The sequence below is a fragment of the Chenopodium album genome, chromosome 2 (genome assembly GCF_948465745.1).
Source record: "Chenopodium album chromosome 2, dcCheAlbu1.1, whole genome shotgun sequence".
NCBI lineage: Eukaryota > Viridiplantae > Streptophyta > Magnoliopsida > Caryophyllales > Amaranthaceae > Chenopodium > Chenopodium album.
This window is the reverse complement of record NC_137835.1, coordinates 70,038,413-70,055,016: the sequence shown is the minus strand read 5'-3', so window position 1 is coordinate 70,055,016 and position 16,604 is coordinate 70,038,413. Positions and strand designations below refer to the sequence as shown.

The 16,604-nt window shown below is 34.5% G+C and overlaps 3 non-coding genes across 3 annotated transcripts; all 3 read left to right on the top strand.

Annotated features, from left to right (window-relative positions):
* Positions 1-5,895: 5,895 nt before the first annotated feature.
* LOC145608827 (small nucleolar RNA U31b) lies at positions 5,896-5,984 on the top strand. Its single transcript, XR_014105905.1, has one exon. It is a non-coding gene; the product is annotated as a small nucleolar RNA U31b (small nucleolar RNA).
* Positions 5,985-6,033: 49 nt separating this feature from the next.
* Positions 6,034-6,121, top strand: LOC145608662 (small nucleolar RNA Z195/SNORD33/SNORD32 family). Its single transcript, XR_014105861.1, has one exon. It is a non-coding gene; the product is annotated as a small nucleolar RNA Z195/SNORD33/SNORD32 family (small nucleolar RNA).
* Positions 6,122-6,284: 163 nt separating this feature from the next.
* On the top strand, positions 6,285-6,377 carry LOC145608669 (small nucleolar RNA Z196/R39/R59 family). Its single transcript, XR_014105862.1, has one exon. It is a non-coding gene; the product is annotated as a small nucleolar RNA Z196/R39/R59 family (small nucleolar RNA).
* Positions 6,378-16,604: the final 10,227 nt, after the last annotated feature.

The window sequence follows — 16,604 nt, the reverse complement described above, 5'->3', positions numbered from 1 at the left end:
GAACACGTCTGACTTGAGGTATTGGTGGTCGTCTTCTAATGGTCTGTACACTACCAAATCTGCCTATTGGCTTGGTCGTATGGGTCATATTAGCAGCTGGAGATTTAGGCTCAATGGGGAGAGGGAAGAGTTATGGGATAGGATTTGGAATATTGGTGGTCCCCCTAAGCTTTGCCAATTTCTTTGGAGGGCTTGTACTGGTTCCATGGCAACGTTGGGTAGGCTTTTAGATCGTCATATACGTGATGATGGTATTTGTGAGATATGTCACTCAGAGCAAGAATCTATTTGTCATGCGATCTTTAAGTGCTCTGAGGTTAAGAATGTCTGGGAACACTCCCCTTTATGGTCTCTTTTTCAAGATGCCCCAATGGATTCGTTTAGGGACCTGTTTCTATGGGTTATGGTGAGATTGAATAGAGCGGAACTGCTTTCCTTTGTTGCTACGGCTTGGGCTACTTGGTCTTATCGCAATTCTGTGGTACATCAGTCCCCTTGGCAGAATATCACAGTTGGTGTGCTGGGTTTCTTGAAATTGGTGGATGATTTTCAAGTGTATGCGGCCTCGGTTTCTCATGGTGCTGGTTCTTCTCGGGCTGCTGCTGTGGGCAATGCTGTGGTGTCTCGTAAGGGATGGGTCTGTCCTGCTTAAGGGCGTGTGAAAGTAAACACTGATGCGGCAATATTGGCTGATGGTGTGGGTCTGGGCGTGTGCATCAGGGATGAGGAAGGGAAGCTCTTGGCAGTGGCTGTCCATAAAGTTGGAGTTGTGCTGTCTGTGAGGATGGCAGAGATCCTTGCTGCTAGGTGTGGTGTTCTTCTTGCTAAACAACTGGGGTACAAGTTTGTCGAGCTCGAGTGTGATGCGTTGGAAGTGGTGCAAGCTATTTGCTGTCCGAAGTCGGGGAGAGCGACTGAAGATCTGCTGCTGGAAGATATCAAGGACGTCATTGCTTGCTTTGAGTTTTTTTCTTGCAATCATGTTAAGAGATGTGGTAATGTAGTGGCTCACTTTGATGCTAGATTAGTTCCTTTAGATGGGGTTGAACATGTTTTTCTGAACTCATTTCCGCAAGGGATTTCTACTCTTGTTGTTCTTGATGTAACTTAATCATCTATTAATAATATTTCCCCATCTTGCTTCAAAAAAAAATATTAGTGTACATTGAATTGCGGGCATTTGTTTCACAAAATATAGGTATCAAAAAATATAGGTATGAGGTAGGGTTGGGTTTAGAATTAGTAAGGCCTATTCTCTTGAGCTTAATTTCAATTCAATTTAATTTTTAATTTCCTTCTCTCATAAATCAGTTCATTTTAGTAAACTAGAATAGGTCCTAAAATACATGTCATATGTTTGGTTGTTAAAAGTATGAATTTTAAATCAATACCAGGGGGGAGGTGGGTTTGGCTAATTTCATTCCCTTAGGTATCAAATACATAGGTGTTTGGTTCACTTAATTAAGGTATAAGGTATGGGTTTAAAATGGTTTAAACTCATACCTTGTGTTTGTTTTATGATTTTAAGAGTTTCAAACTCATACCTCAAACCCCCCAAGGTATGGGGTTTAGAAACCTTGGGGGAGAGATGGGTTTGGCTCATTCCCACACTTTTAGGTATCAAATAATAGAAAAAAAATTGCATTCCATAATCATACCAAACATATGGTATTAAGAATCGAGTTTCAAACCCATACCACTATGGTTTCATTCCTGATTCCAACCCCATACCAGTTTGCAAACCAAACGCCCCCTCAGGGGATGAGATCTCATTTCAAAATTGAACCAAATACATGGTATTAAATATCAAATTCCAACCCGATACCACCTTTACATCATCTATCTATACTTAGTATTTAAAAACTATAACCAAGAAACTAAAAAAGACACATGTCCTCATTCATTCTATTACACTTCTCTAACTATAGTGTCATATGTCATCTTACACTATTAATTTTTTATTAGCACTCACATCAGTGAGCATTTTTTTGCTCATGAGCAAAAATGGTGAGCAAATTTGTTAAAAATGGTGACCCATCAATGAGCATATTGAAAAATGCTCATGAGCATTTCTGATTTTGCTCATCCTATGAGCAAATTTGAGGATGAACAGTAACTACGTGGGGCCCAGCAACTCTCCAATGTCCCTGTCAGCTTCTTCCTCCAATAAGCAAATATTACCGTTTTTAAACGATAATTAATTTAAAACGGCTATTTTGGCTGATTTATAATTAAATAAAAAAAAATTATCAACGGTTATAATTTTTTTTTCTCTACAAATAGAGATCCATTTTGACATATTTTGGTATAATTTCAAAAATCATAAAAACACTCTATATTATTCTTACTCCCATTTCTAGTGAGATTTATAATTTATAATTGTTTAGCAATTAAAATTTCAATATTATTAATTAATATTTAATAATTGTAACAAGTTAAATAATAGTATAATTGTAATTAGTAGCACTAAAACTTTATTTAACCAAAACATAATTAAAAATAATATGGTGATGTGTAAGAGATAGAAATGTTGGTGGGGTATGTGTAAAAGTAAAAGAGAGAATGATGAGCATTTTTTTTTTTGCTCACTAGTGGGATAAAATTTGCTCACAAAAAATGCCCATGGTTGGAAAGAGAGAGAAAGTGGCTAGAGAGAGAATGAACAAATTTTTTTTTGCTCACTAGTGTGAGTGCTCTTACACCATTTTTTTTTTTTAATTCTTTCATTAAACTTATACTTTATCATTCATACACACTTCATCTCTCCCCTTTAATTCAACATTTTCCTATTCTCTCTTTAATTTTAGCCCTTCCACCTTCTATTTAAGCCTCTTTTTCGATCAAAGTTCCAAAATTCTAATTTCTTTAGTCATGTTTCCGATACACATATTATACCCTATAATGACTTACTGATATTTCCTCACTTAACTCTCAATACAATTTTTCTGATTACATATTATACCCTATAATGACTTAATGATATTTCCTCACTTATCTCAATACAATTTTATATGAATAACCCGTGCATTGCACGGGCAGAAGGCTAATTCTTGATTTCAAACTCATACCACTCTACTAAACAAATATCTCCTAAAATTCCACCATAAAAAAAATACCAAAAGCGTAGTATTAAATGACCATATTGCCCCAAGTAAATTGTTAAATTCCACAATAAGTATACTCGTTTAGGAGATTTGGGTATGGGTACAGATCCAAGTGTCTGGTACATCATCTCCTAAAAATTAGGATACGGGGACTCTATCCGGATTTTAGACACGGGTACTAGTATATATATAATATAAAATTTAAAAAAAAATAGATACTTCATAAAGAGTAAGAGCATCAACAATAGTGAGGATAAATATATCCTTTCCCATTTTATTTCTTTTTTTCTCCAATCAGACACATCATATTCTCTTTCTTCCACATTACTTACCACTATCTCCATCCTTTTTCTCATTCTCCTTCTCTAATATTTTCAACATCAATAAGGATCCTTTCCCATTTTCAATGTCCTATTTACATATACCCCACTATATATTCTATCTCTTATTTATATAATTATTTATTAATATAATAGTTTAAAAAAAACAAAAACCAAAAATAATAAAGCTTTTGGCACAAGAGCCAAGGAAAAGGATCCTTTCCATTAAGAGGAAACCACCTTTTCTTCTTCTTAAGAGGATCCTTTCCCCCTCTTTCACATCAATGAGGATCCTTTTAGCCAACAAAAAAGTGAGCTAAAAGGATACAAATCATCATTGTTGCTGGTGCTCTAATAGTAATAATAAACTAATAAATCACATTTAATATGAGTTGACAAAAAAAAAATGGAGTACAATAATAATTATCATTGATACTATTGTAAAAATAATAGAGGCTCAAATTTGTTGACCGGGTTTAAGGCCTTTAAGTGCTCTCACATATTGAATCAAAAACCTGGCCACCACCTTAGTGTAACATAAATAAATAAAAAATATAAACCTTTTAAGCTTACTGCTAGGGTTGTACACAGTTTGGTCAAAACCGTAACCAAACTAGACCAAACCGTATTTTAGCAATTTGGTTGAATTACGGTTTATAAAATACGGTTTGGTTTCGGATTTTTTATAAATACGGTTTACGGTTTGGTTTGGATTTCAAAAATTATATGTCAAACCAAACCGTAAACCAATAAATCACATTTTAATATTTAAATAAAAAAATAATTAATTATTACTTCCTCCATTTCTTTTTAGTTGACACGTTTCTTTAGTCACGTTTGTTAATGCACAAATTCAATCATTAATATCTTTAACTTCTGATAAACAAAAATTATAAAATGTTGATATTTTGAAAATATATATTGTAACAAATTTAACAATATCTCACTCGACTATATTTTTCTTCACATATGTCTAACAAAACATGGTCAAAGAAAGATGTGTGAATAGTGCTAAAGTCAAAATGTGTCAACTAATAAAAAACGGAGGTAGTATATATTAAAAATAATAAAATAAAATCAAAAATCAAAAATCAAAATACAACAAGGTGCAGTGGATTTGTGGTATATGATTAAATTCATTTGGGATAATTATTTAAACATTATTTTAGTTAATGAAGTATTATTTGTAGGGAACAATGTCGTCTTATCATAAATCGCAAACCAAACCACACCAAACCGTATTATTACGGTTTGATTTGGTCTAGTTTCAATACTAATATAGTTTGGTTTGAAAAATTTACCAAAATCGTATTTTGCGGTTTAGTTTGGTTTGAACTCAAAGCGCACCAAACCAAACCGTGTTCACCCCTACTTACAGCTATGTGAATAGGAGAAAGGAAAGATTAAAAAAAAAACCAAACAAACTTTAGATACTTTTATCAAATGCACATATGATAGAATAGAGGAAAAATATATAAATGTCGAGAAGAAGTCATTGAAAGTTGCAGAGCTTAAACAACTACGTAATTTTATCTTGTTTTCTTTAATGTCGTATTTGAGTGTAAAAAGCCTATTCCGACCCAAATTTCATACCCGTGTCGAGTCGAATCAACAACTAATTGGTGGTTGTGGCTGTCGGGATTATTGTTGATGGTCCGACGGGAAAGAGGGTATGATGAAATGGGTTGTATTGATTCTTGTGAATTGAAGTCTCCATTGAAAGGGAGGGAGTTGGACTCAGAGAGGACGACGTGGTAATTTCATGGAAAGACGGTGTTTGCTGCGGTGGTGGTTGTGGTAGTTGTTGCTGCCATGGGAAGGGGAGGGAATCCAAGAAGACGGTGGCTGGGTCTGGCTTACTCCGGCGAGTGGTTTACTCCGACATGGGTGGGAAGAAGATATTTTTTTGTTTAGTTTTTAATTGTTTAAAAAAATTATATATAAAACCCAATTAAAAAGTGACACGTGTCAAATTACTCTTTAAAACAGGTTACCAATTTAATCAACCGATCAATAAATGAAAAAGACTATTTTGAGAATATGGGGTACTCGGTACAAAGGTGAGATTATTTATGGAATACGCAAATGTATGATTATTTTAAGAAGATATGTCAAAGGTGAGATTATTCTTTTTAATTTTTCCTAAAAAAAAACTATATCCATATGCTTAACCACTTTGTTCAATTTTAAAAAACTCAAATATCTGCTCACCAAAAAAAAAAAAAAAAAAAAAAAAACTCAAATATCTGCGGGCCTGCGGCTGGCGGCCCAGCATAGCGCGCACCCTAATTTGGGCTGCTTAAAACTTCCAAGTTCCAACTATAAAGTCCCTCCACAACTCATTCCCAATTACAACAAACTCAGAAACCCTAATTTCTTCTTGTATTCATCCATCCTTCATTGAGCAGTATTCATCTAAAACCTTTTCAAACTTTCTCAACAATCTCTTTCGTTTTTCATATTATGAGCCTGAATATGATGATATTTCATGTCGCCCCAGTCTTACAAGCATCTTAATTAGATGCTTTATTATGGTGATTGACCAATTTTTATCTGATTCTTCATTTTTTCTTTTTCAAATCTAACATTTTTTCTGAATATATTTTGCAAGGAGATATGAGGATATACTTTACCCAATATATTTTTCTGAATTCAAATTGATGAATTCTTTTTACATGCACTACCATCTGATCTCTCTTGCGTTTTCCAACCAATTTAATTTATTTTTGGGATTTTTTTTTAGTAGTTTCAATTTTTTTTTTGTAATCAATTTTTCAATAAAATAAGCGCAATTAAGTTATTTGATAGTACACAAACATGATTTGCGAACAATTTTATTTTATTTTTTTGATAAATCAAATGCAATCAATGATGAAAAATTATCCGAAAAATTCCTGAGTTAATTTCAGTGATTAATCGTATAAATATTCACCATCTTTCGGCTGAGATTGCATAAAATTAATTATTAATTTACTATATTGCCCAAGGTATCTAGCGCTTAACTTCCTTATAGTTGGGTGCTTCGTTTTGTTGGGCAAAAATTGTGAACAGATTTTGCGACACAGATTGCTCGATAATTTCACGGGCTTTCTGTTACTTATTTCTCTGTTTACATTTCCTCTTTATCGACTCAAGTCGTTACTTTTGTACTTGTTCGGGATTAATTGTTACGTTGATAGTAAAATTTGAATTGGTAATGTGACAATTAAATTGGGACGAGTATTGATAAAGGGTCTGAAGTTTGACTCTTTGGCTATATTGTAGTGCCTTAGGGATGAATGCAGCACCCGATATTAAACCCATGCTTGTATTAGAGTTCAGCTTATTACTATCAGTAAGCTGGGATTATGAGTTTGGGATACTGTGAATAACAACATTTTTTACTGGTAACATGAATTGGATTGCTTTATTTTATCAAACAGCTCGGCTTGTGTGAATAGAGAGGGGAAAGAATAGCTCTTAAGATGTGTTTACCAATCTTTTGGTAGTTGAAGTGATTGTTGCAGTAGTTTTGGCAGTTAAAAGTTCTCATAGCTATTAAGATAGGTTAAGCTATGGATTGGTGTGAGGTTTTGACTTGATAATCTGTTGTTCATTTGATTAGCTTCTACTCGGGTATGTTCTATCTAGTGCAACAGTTAAATAAATTTAACATCTTAAATTTGACAAGTAACTGGTGAGATGACAGGCAATCAGTTCCACTTCTGAATTGAATTGATTTGTTCTCAGAAATGAATTGTTCTGTGGTTTGTTGACTTTTGTTTCACTGGCGGATCAATCTAGATTTAGTGACTTGTTGGACATAATCCTAATTCATAATACCACGATGTGTAAGGACATTAACTAATAAACTGATACTTGTATAAGAAATTAAACATGGATAAATGAGAACAAATTTTAGTTCGTTGCTCAAAGCAACTATGACGTGGAATCTTACTTAGGCCTGTTCTAATTTACCAAAAACAATTGAATTAATTGGATTTGAACTAAATTGAATAGAGCTGAAATAAATTTTTTTTTAAAGAAGAAAATTACAAACTGGATTGAATGGAGCTGAACTGAAATTAAGGTGAATGGAACAAGTCATTAATCTTATTATCACTCATAACACAACAATCAAATAATTTTGTGAAACAAATTTAAATCATAAAAAAAAACCTTTCAGTTTTTGGTAGGATCCTCATAAGACAAATGGACCAAAAGAGCGAGCAAACAGTTTAGTCGGAATACTGCTTGATTGGTTGAATGATTGATTGATTGGATCAGATGACAAGCGAAATGAAGGAGTGAGGCAAAGGACCACGACTTTTGACCCCTCCTCAAGCCAAACGGGAAAAACTTACCTACAAACCTACAAGGAAAGATTAAACAACCTGTTTCTGTCTGAATCCGATAACTCGAGAACTCAAACCCGAGATCCTGATACTCCTATCGGCAAGCTGAGAACATACACAATGAGCAGAAGTTAGCTAACCCCGGGGTGATCCGGGGATAACCACTCCGATGATAAAGTTAGAATGTATTTTAGAGAAGGTAAGTAAGAGAGAGAAAGTAGAGAGAGCGAGAGAGTAATTAATGCTTACCATTAATGAAGTTTAACCTACTATTTATAATGAACAACAAGACGGGTGGCTACAAAGCATGCAAAGCCTTTTTCGCCAAGTGTCACGCCATTGTTGCCACGTGTCGAATACCGACAGGCCGTTATGTCTACCTTGTGGAACATATCAGCCCATTTATCAGCTGAACTAGACTAAGGTCCATATTATGAAAGATGTCAGCCCGTTTCACATATCTTCCCATACAAGGTCACTTGGGGGGGAAAACGGAGTTTTTTCCGCTCCCAATTTTTATTAAAGTAGACCTTGTCTGCTGTAGGCATACAAGGTCGCTTGGGGGGAAAAACGGAGTTTTTTCCGCTCCCAATTTTTATTAAAGTAGACCTTGTCTGCTGTAAGCATACAAGGTCACTTGGGGGGGGGGAAACGGAGTTTTTTCCGCTCCTTTACTCTTTCTATACATAAAACGTTCACCATATACATACCAGAAAATCATAATAAAATAGTCAATAAAATTTTTTAAGATAACATCCCAGATATTGCAGTACATAATCTCTATAAAGTGCTCGACAAAGTGCAAGAAATGGAAGCCTGAACATATCATAATATAAAGTCCTAAAAGTGAGAACGTCGCCTAATAAACGAACGTCCTCACTTGGGGGGCTAGTTGTATGAGAAGATATGTGAAACGGGCTGACATCTTTCATAATATGGACCTTAGTCTAGTTCAACTGGTAAATGAGTTGATATGTTCCACAAGGTAGACATAACGGCCTGTCGGCATTCGACACATGGCAACAATGGCGTGACACTTGGCGAAAAAGGCTTTGCATGCTTTTTAGCCACCTGTCTTGTTGTTCATTATAAATAGTAGGTTAAACTTCATTAATGGTAAGCATTAATTAATCTCTCTCTCTCTCTACTTTCTCTCTCTTACTTACCTTCTCTAAAACACATTCTAACTTTATCATCGGAGTGGTTATCCCCGGATAACCCCGGGGTTAGCTAACTTCTGCTCATTGTGTAGGTTCTCAGCTTGCCGATAGGAGTATCAGGATCTCGGGTTTGGATTCTCGAGTTATCGGATCCAGACAGAAACACAACCAAACTCCAAAGAAAGAAAGGTAAAATATAGCCAAAGAAGGAAAACTTAAAATCAAAAGAAGAAAACAAAGAAAAAGAAACATTATTACTTCGTATTATCATTACTATACAAGTTTGCTACAATAAGAGACTCTTGGGGGCGAAAGAGTAAATGAGATGTGATTGAGGGTAAATGTTAAACGAACATGAGGCCCAATGTGGAAATTGGGAAATACGTATACCCCATTAGGCTATTACCCCAAAAGTCTTGATGTTTTTTTTTTGTTTTTTTTTGTTTTTTGTTTTTTTTTGGGTTTTTCTACATAGTAATCTTGTTATTTTCATTTTTCTACGTTGTACCCTAACACTCCCTCCGTTTTTAAATACTTGCTTCACTTTCCTTTTTCGGCCGTTTTTAAATATCTGCTCCATTTCCTTTTATGAAAAACTTTGACAATATTTAATTCATTTCTCACACTACATAATACCTTTTTTTTCCTCCTATTCTTCCACTACTTTTACTTTTTACAATTTTTTATTTTCTCAACTACCCCACTACCTCCATATTTTATTACTTTCTCCAATTTCTTCTAAAACTCTGCGTATAGAGAAATGAAGCAAATATTTAAAAACGGAAGGAGTATTACTTTCCAAACTATAACCCCAATATACATTTTGTTTCCTTATGGTAACCTTGCTGTTAAAAAATTCCGTTAGTAAGACCCACTCTTCATTTATTAATATTTTTTTATCAATTTACGTGTTGAAAAAATATTTCGTTAATGGTTTTGGGGGCTATTTTGGCACTTAAGGGTCCAAGTTAAATTCAGATTTTACAAAAAAAATAATGTAGAAGTCTCGTCTTGTGTATTAAAACGTGAGCACGTAAATCGAGATATTTCTTAATAAGAAAAACGAGGTATTTAAGTTATTTTTTTTGCCAAATCTTGGTTCAATTTGGTCCTTTAACAACTAAAATAGCACCTAAAACTTTTAACGGAACATTTTCCAACGAGCAAATCCATAAAAAAATATTAATAAAGGGAGAGTGGACCCCACTAACGGAATTTTTTAACGACGGGATAACGTCAAGGTCATCCATCGTATGGAAACAAAATATATATTGGGGTTGCAGTGTGAAAAGTAATATATGTTGGAGCACAATATAGAAAAGTGAAAATAACAGGGTTACTATATAGAAAAACCCTTTTTGCTTTTAAAAAAATTATTTAGAATATAATAAAATAAAATATTAATATAAAAAAAATCCGAGCTTGTTCACGAGCTTTCGAGCTAAGTCATGAATAGCTCGGGATTGGCTTGTTAAATATCGAGCCAAACCCAAACTCGAGTCAAGCACTCTCGAGTTGAGTTTAACCGAGCCGAGCATCAAACAACAGGCTTGACTCGTTATCACCCTTAGGAGCCTCACAAGGTAGCTAGTCAAAACAAAAACTTGCAAATTTTCAAATGAAAGTCTTGGAGATGACTACGCGGGACGATCATGGGACAGAAACCTACCAATCATCATTTTTTTTTTTAAAGTCGCTTAGTGCATATTATTATATCATAGTATTCAAGCTAAGTGGTGAGCTACGAAATTCTCATAACGATTAGCATGAGACCAAAACATGGAAGGAAAATTAGAGCTAGACAAAACAATATCCTTGACGATGTTATCAATACTGGAGAGCGTAAAAGAGTTCTTTTTTAGCTTTGTAATCAAAGTTTTAGAGTCTAACTCAACAATCATATTTCTGTAACCATACTCATTTGCCTTCTTTAAGCCACAAAGCACATCCTTACCCTCAGCTACAAGAGGCTCCTACCTTGCCTTCACTCTTCTTACTTCAGCAAAGAGAACTTTATCGGAGCTATCTCGATCAACATCTCTAAGACCAATCCATCCCTCATCTTTGGTTAAAGCATCTACATTGATCTTTATAACCCTAGGTGGGGGAGGAGTCTACACCACTCTAACCCGAGGCCGAGAATGTATCTCCTTTCTCATACATATTCTAAGTATATTCACAACAATCAAGCACTATCCGGTTCACAAGAGTTCTCAAAGACCCATCTGTTTTGCCTGCACCAAACGAACCAAAAGAGAAACAAGATCCTTTGATAGCTTTCCTTGCTTAGCTTATCAACCCATAGGAGTATGAAAACCCCAAAATTCCAAGCTGAACCCAAATTTAAAGCTTTAGAGTAGCCACTTTGAGTCCACTGCAAATTGGTACTTGGGCAAGAAATTGTGGCATGAATGATATACTCTCATTCTAAACCTCAATTAAATGTCGTTTCTCAAGCACGCCACGAGTTGGAAGCGAATTAGAGAATCACTTCTAGATAAGTGGCGAACTTTCGAGGTATCAATTTCAAGAGTTAAGACCAGAAACTTTAAAAGTTCTTAAGTATCAAAGACATACCAGACATGCAGGCCGATTTGACTTCATAGCTCCCATATTTCGACCATGCCCACTTTAGAGAATCCCCAGGGAGTCTTTTGCTGATGGGAATGGCAAGGATGAGCTGCTGATCACGTTCATTGAAAACACTTTCCACCTTCCCCAAATTTAATTTTTGACATTCGATCTTTCACAAAAGCAAAAAGGCTTTTTTTTCCCACCCCACCTCAAATACTTCACATGATTATCAGTTATTTCCAAACAAGAATCCAGTTAAGAAACTCTAGAAGCAAGATCAACCCCTTTACTAAAAGAAACCTCCAACTTTTCCAGATTGATTTTTTGTCTGGAAGTTGCTTTGTATTTGTTGAGAATATTAGAAATGACTAAACATTTCTATCGGGTGGCTTTCGTGAAAAGTAGGTTGTCATCTGCGAAAACAAATGAGAAATCTTTAGGGCTCTTCCACTAGCTCGAACACCATGGAATTGTTTTTTCTCCGTAGCTAACTTTAACATTCTAGAAAGTACAATTGCAACTAGAATAAAAAGATAAGGAGAAATAGGATCACCTTGACGAAGGCCTCTTGAAGGAATTAAGACCCCCGAAGGCTTGCCACTTATTATAAAAGAATGTTGCACCGTCGACGCAAAAATCATGGTTATGTCAACCCAAACTCTAATAATTTTGTTAACAGTCTCCGAAGAAATTCCCATCCCACAGGGTCATAGGTTTTACTCATATCAAGCTTCATCTCAATAAATTATTGGCAACTCTTAGCCCTCTTTTTCATAGTATGGAATTGTTCAAGTGCAATCAAAGCATTCTCAGTAATTAATCTCCTTGGAACAAAAGCACTCTGATTCTTAAAAACAATATCTTGTAAGAGAGGTTTGAGCCAGTTTTCAACATATATTGAAGAAAGTTTGTAAAGGACATTACACAAAGCAATGGGGCGAAACTGAGAAATACAAGCACGATCTTTCACTTTTGGGATGAGAGCCACATTGGTCCCTGTAGACGCCTAAAAATGTCTCCCCAAAACCAAACCCGATGATGAACAACCTTTCACCGCCATTATTGGCCGGGTTGAGTATTTAATCTTGGAGTGCTTATATCCATATTTCCATTTCATAAACCAACCCAACTCCTAGCCCATTTCCCCAAACCATAACTTATTTTCCTCTTTTCGTGCCTTTAAACCCAAAATAATTCATTTCGTGTCCTTTAAAATCATTCATTTCCTGTCCTTTTTTATAAAAACGTTTATTCCAGTTTATTTTGATCTATAATATGGGTCCAATGATTAAATAGTTGGATGGGGTTTGAAAAGATCTTTCCAATCAACGATATATTATAAGCCCAAATCCGAGTTATAACGAATAAGTTATGACCAAAATATTAAACTGAGCCCAAACCGAACCTAAGCCCACCTTACCTACGACCCAATGATCATGTGGAGGGTCCAAATTATTTAATCCCATTCCTAAACCAATTAGGATTAATTAGAATCTTCTATAAGTTTCTAAAATATCTTAATTATCCTTTTTGAAAAGATAAGATTAACGAGTTTGAAATTGAATAAAACTTTTCTTTTTGAAAATCCTTTTTATACCCGAATTGAAAGACGTTCAAAGATAGTCAGATATTATTTTCGTGCTTCATATTTTTTATCCAAATTTTATATGGTTGGATATCCCTTGAAATTATCTTTCCAATGATATATTATAATATCAATTCCGAGCTATAACGAAAAAAATATGAATTAAATAAAAAACTCTATCCAAAACTGACACCGTCCCACTATTTCGGCCATATATTTTATTATACAAAATATTTTAATCTGATTCTAATTGGGTTATAAAGTAGACTTCAAGAGATTTCCAAAGATATCTTATTTATCTTTTTCCGATTTCTAGATCAAAAGATATGATAAAAACAAAAATTGCAAAAACTGCTGTCTATCGCAAGAGTTTTATCCGATTCGAATTCTTATCTTGTTTTTTCGACCCTTCTTTTTGCTCTATAAATAGAGGTCATATCTCCCCTTTTTTCAACAAGCTTGATCATCAAATAATTCTCTTCTCCCTCTTTAACCTAATTTCTAGCCTCCTTATTCTTCCATAATAATTCCCCTAAGCACTCCAAGGAGTACATACTTAACCCGAGGTTCCGTCCTTAAACCAAGGCGTGAAAGGTACACATTACCGAGGGTTTGGATCAAATCAACTCTACTTTTAATTTAATTTAATTTTCAATTTGATTTATATTTTTATTGAAGTTACTAGCAATTTATTCATGATGTAGCAATTTAAAGGAACGCGCGGAATGTGAGTAATTAATTAATTTAATTACTCTTATTTTATTATATATTACTAGTATCATGATTAGGGTTGTTACTATTATTATTTGATTTGGATAACACTATTATTGTTAAATTGCTTCCAATATTAATGCTTATTCTATTATATTTTTTATGATCACCATATTGCATGTTAAAGGGAATATGTAATTGAAAATCACGCCTAATAAGATAATTTGGACGACCGTTTAGGTTCCTTTTTAATCTTGTTATTAAATCAAGTGATCACAAATATTTTAGAATTATATGTTGCATTAATATTAAACCAATTTATCATAATAATAGTTTGGAGCAAATTGAATATTTTGTTTGCATGCCTTTGAGATCGCAGGATCACTTTTCTCTATAAGAATCGAGTAGAGGCCAATACGGGCGAATGTGACTCCATGACTCACTTCGTACCATCATCCCCGATCCTCCTTTCGTGGTTCCGAACCATATGGATTTAGTAATCTCATGGATTATGAATGGGGTGTAACCTTCACGAGTCAATCGTTGTTGCCTATTGTTGTCCCTTTATTCGTGGTTGCTTTTTATGATCCGTGAACGGTTTACAAGTTCCTTAAAAACTTGTTGGCGGCTCCCTACTTTCCTTGTCCCTAATCGTATTATGTCAATTCCCACTTCCTATGAGTACCAAACATATTCACAACATGCTTTTAACGTAGGCGCACTTCGAACGACGCCTACAGTCCCGTTAACATGACTAAGAGAGATTCTACCAGAAATAATATTGTTCACCAAATTTGTCACATCATTACCAACAATATGGCAGTATTTATGATAAAATATAACATGTAAACCATCAGGGTTAAGGGCCTTGTAGGAACTCATTTGAGAGAGGGTAACAAAAGTTTCATCTTTTGAATATGATCATCAAAGAGAGCCATTTATACCTTCCGACACCAGATTCAACACACTAAGTAGAACCTCCTCCACAAAGTGCTCATCAAACCTCCCTGTAGTGAAGAGAAAATAATATAACTTCATGATGATGCCCTCAACCTCCTTCTCTCGGATCTCCGAATAGCCTCAACATTCGTTAAGCCCTTAATATAGTAATTTTTCTTCCGGTACGACGCTTTATGATGAAAATATTTTGTATTTCGATCACCATCTTTGTTTATGGAGACCCTTGATCGATGAAAACAAAAGCGTTTTTTTTTTTTCGTGAGGTCATCTAAAATAGCTTCAAGAAGTTTTTATTGTTAGAAGTTTGGGTTAACTCCTTGATTATTTTGTGCACATTTTAGAGCCTATTTAGTGTCTTCAATTTGCTTACCAGGCTAGATTGTCAAAAGAAGCCATGCTCCATTAAGAGAGATGTTTCGCCACCATATCAAGGTTGTGCGTCACACTCAGGTGCCTAGATTATTTATTCCAAGAATCCTGAGCAACCTCCTCTTTAAAAAGCCAACATGTTTTATCGCCCCACCTGCCTTCTCATTGCCACTAGTAATTTTATTGAAATCGCCACCAAAAATAATGGGATGAGGAGGGCGTAGAAAAATGTCACAAATAAGAGCCCAATTGTTGCCTTTAAGAGCCTTGTCAGCCCACCATAAATCCCAACAAATCTCCATTTCCTACCTCCAATCTCAATGCTGTCATCGCAAATATGATGGTCCGGAAAAGAAACTAAGGCAAAGTCCACTCCTTCCCTCCTGAAAGTATATAAACCTCTTGACTTACCTTTGATGTCAACACCCATGGCTATAGAGAAGCCAAACTACCTTTTAAAATTCTCCGAACACCCACTATCAATCATTGTCTCTGATAAGAAAACAACGCCGGTCACAAAGTGCGACTACAATATCAGAGTGCACGAACTGTACGAGGGTTGCCAGTACCCCGACAGTTCCAATCATCATCATTTGGTCTATGCCTCCAACAACACCAACAAGCGAGCTTGACTAAATACTGAATATCTTATCATATATACACCCGGGTTACACGGTACACCCGATCAAGATATAAGGGTTATAAAAACGCGAAAAGAACACTATGTACAAATATGAAGTAACAAGTAAAAAAAATTTAAAATGATTCTCTCCTTGATTTAAGGGACTAATTTGTACAATTACTTATATTCCTTGATTTATGGAATTGATTTATTATTTACACTAGTGTAGTAGTTAGAATCGAAAATGATACATGGAGTTCAAATTTTAATGTAACACATGTTTGTAGGCGGTTTTACTGCATAATTATAAAGTACCAAAAGAGAGTCATTGTGTGGGCATGATTAAAGTTTGATAAGTCAATGATATGTGTTTCTGTTAGACGATAAGGGTATTTGGTGCCTTTTTTTTACAAACTTCAAGGGTACATGGTGCATTTAAAAGTTTTCATGGGTACACGGTGCATTTTTCAAAATCTTAGGGGTACACAAAATAATTTTCTTTCTTTATTTATTTTAATGTTAATAGATTGTTTATTAGTATGTTACAATAACATATCTACACTATAAAGTATATACAAGTATAATATTCATGTTCGAACTAATTACATTTCAATCATCTATATATAAATACAACTTTAATGCTAGGTAAATAGTAGTTCAATACAAATTAAAAAGTGTTGATGAAATTTTGAATGATAACATAATGGCCAAAATAAAATTTGACAAATTTGTACTTCATATTATTTTAGTATATATATTATTGGTTTAAATAAGACTATTACATTATATATGATTATATATTGATGTCAAATATAATCATAACTTATTATTATTTAGGTAATTATCATTACTTGAACCCAAAAAA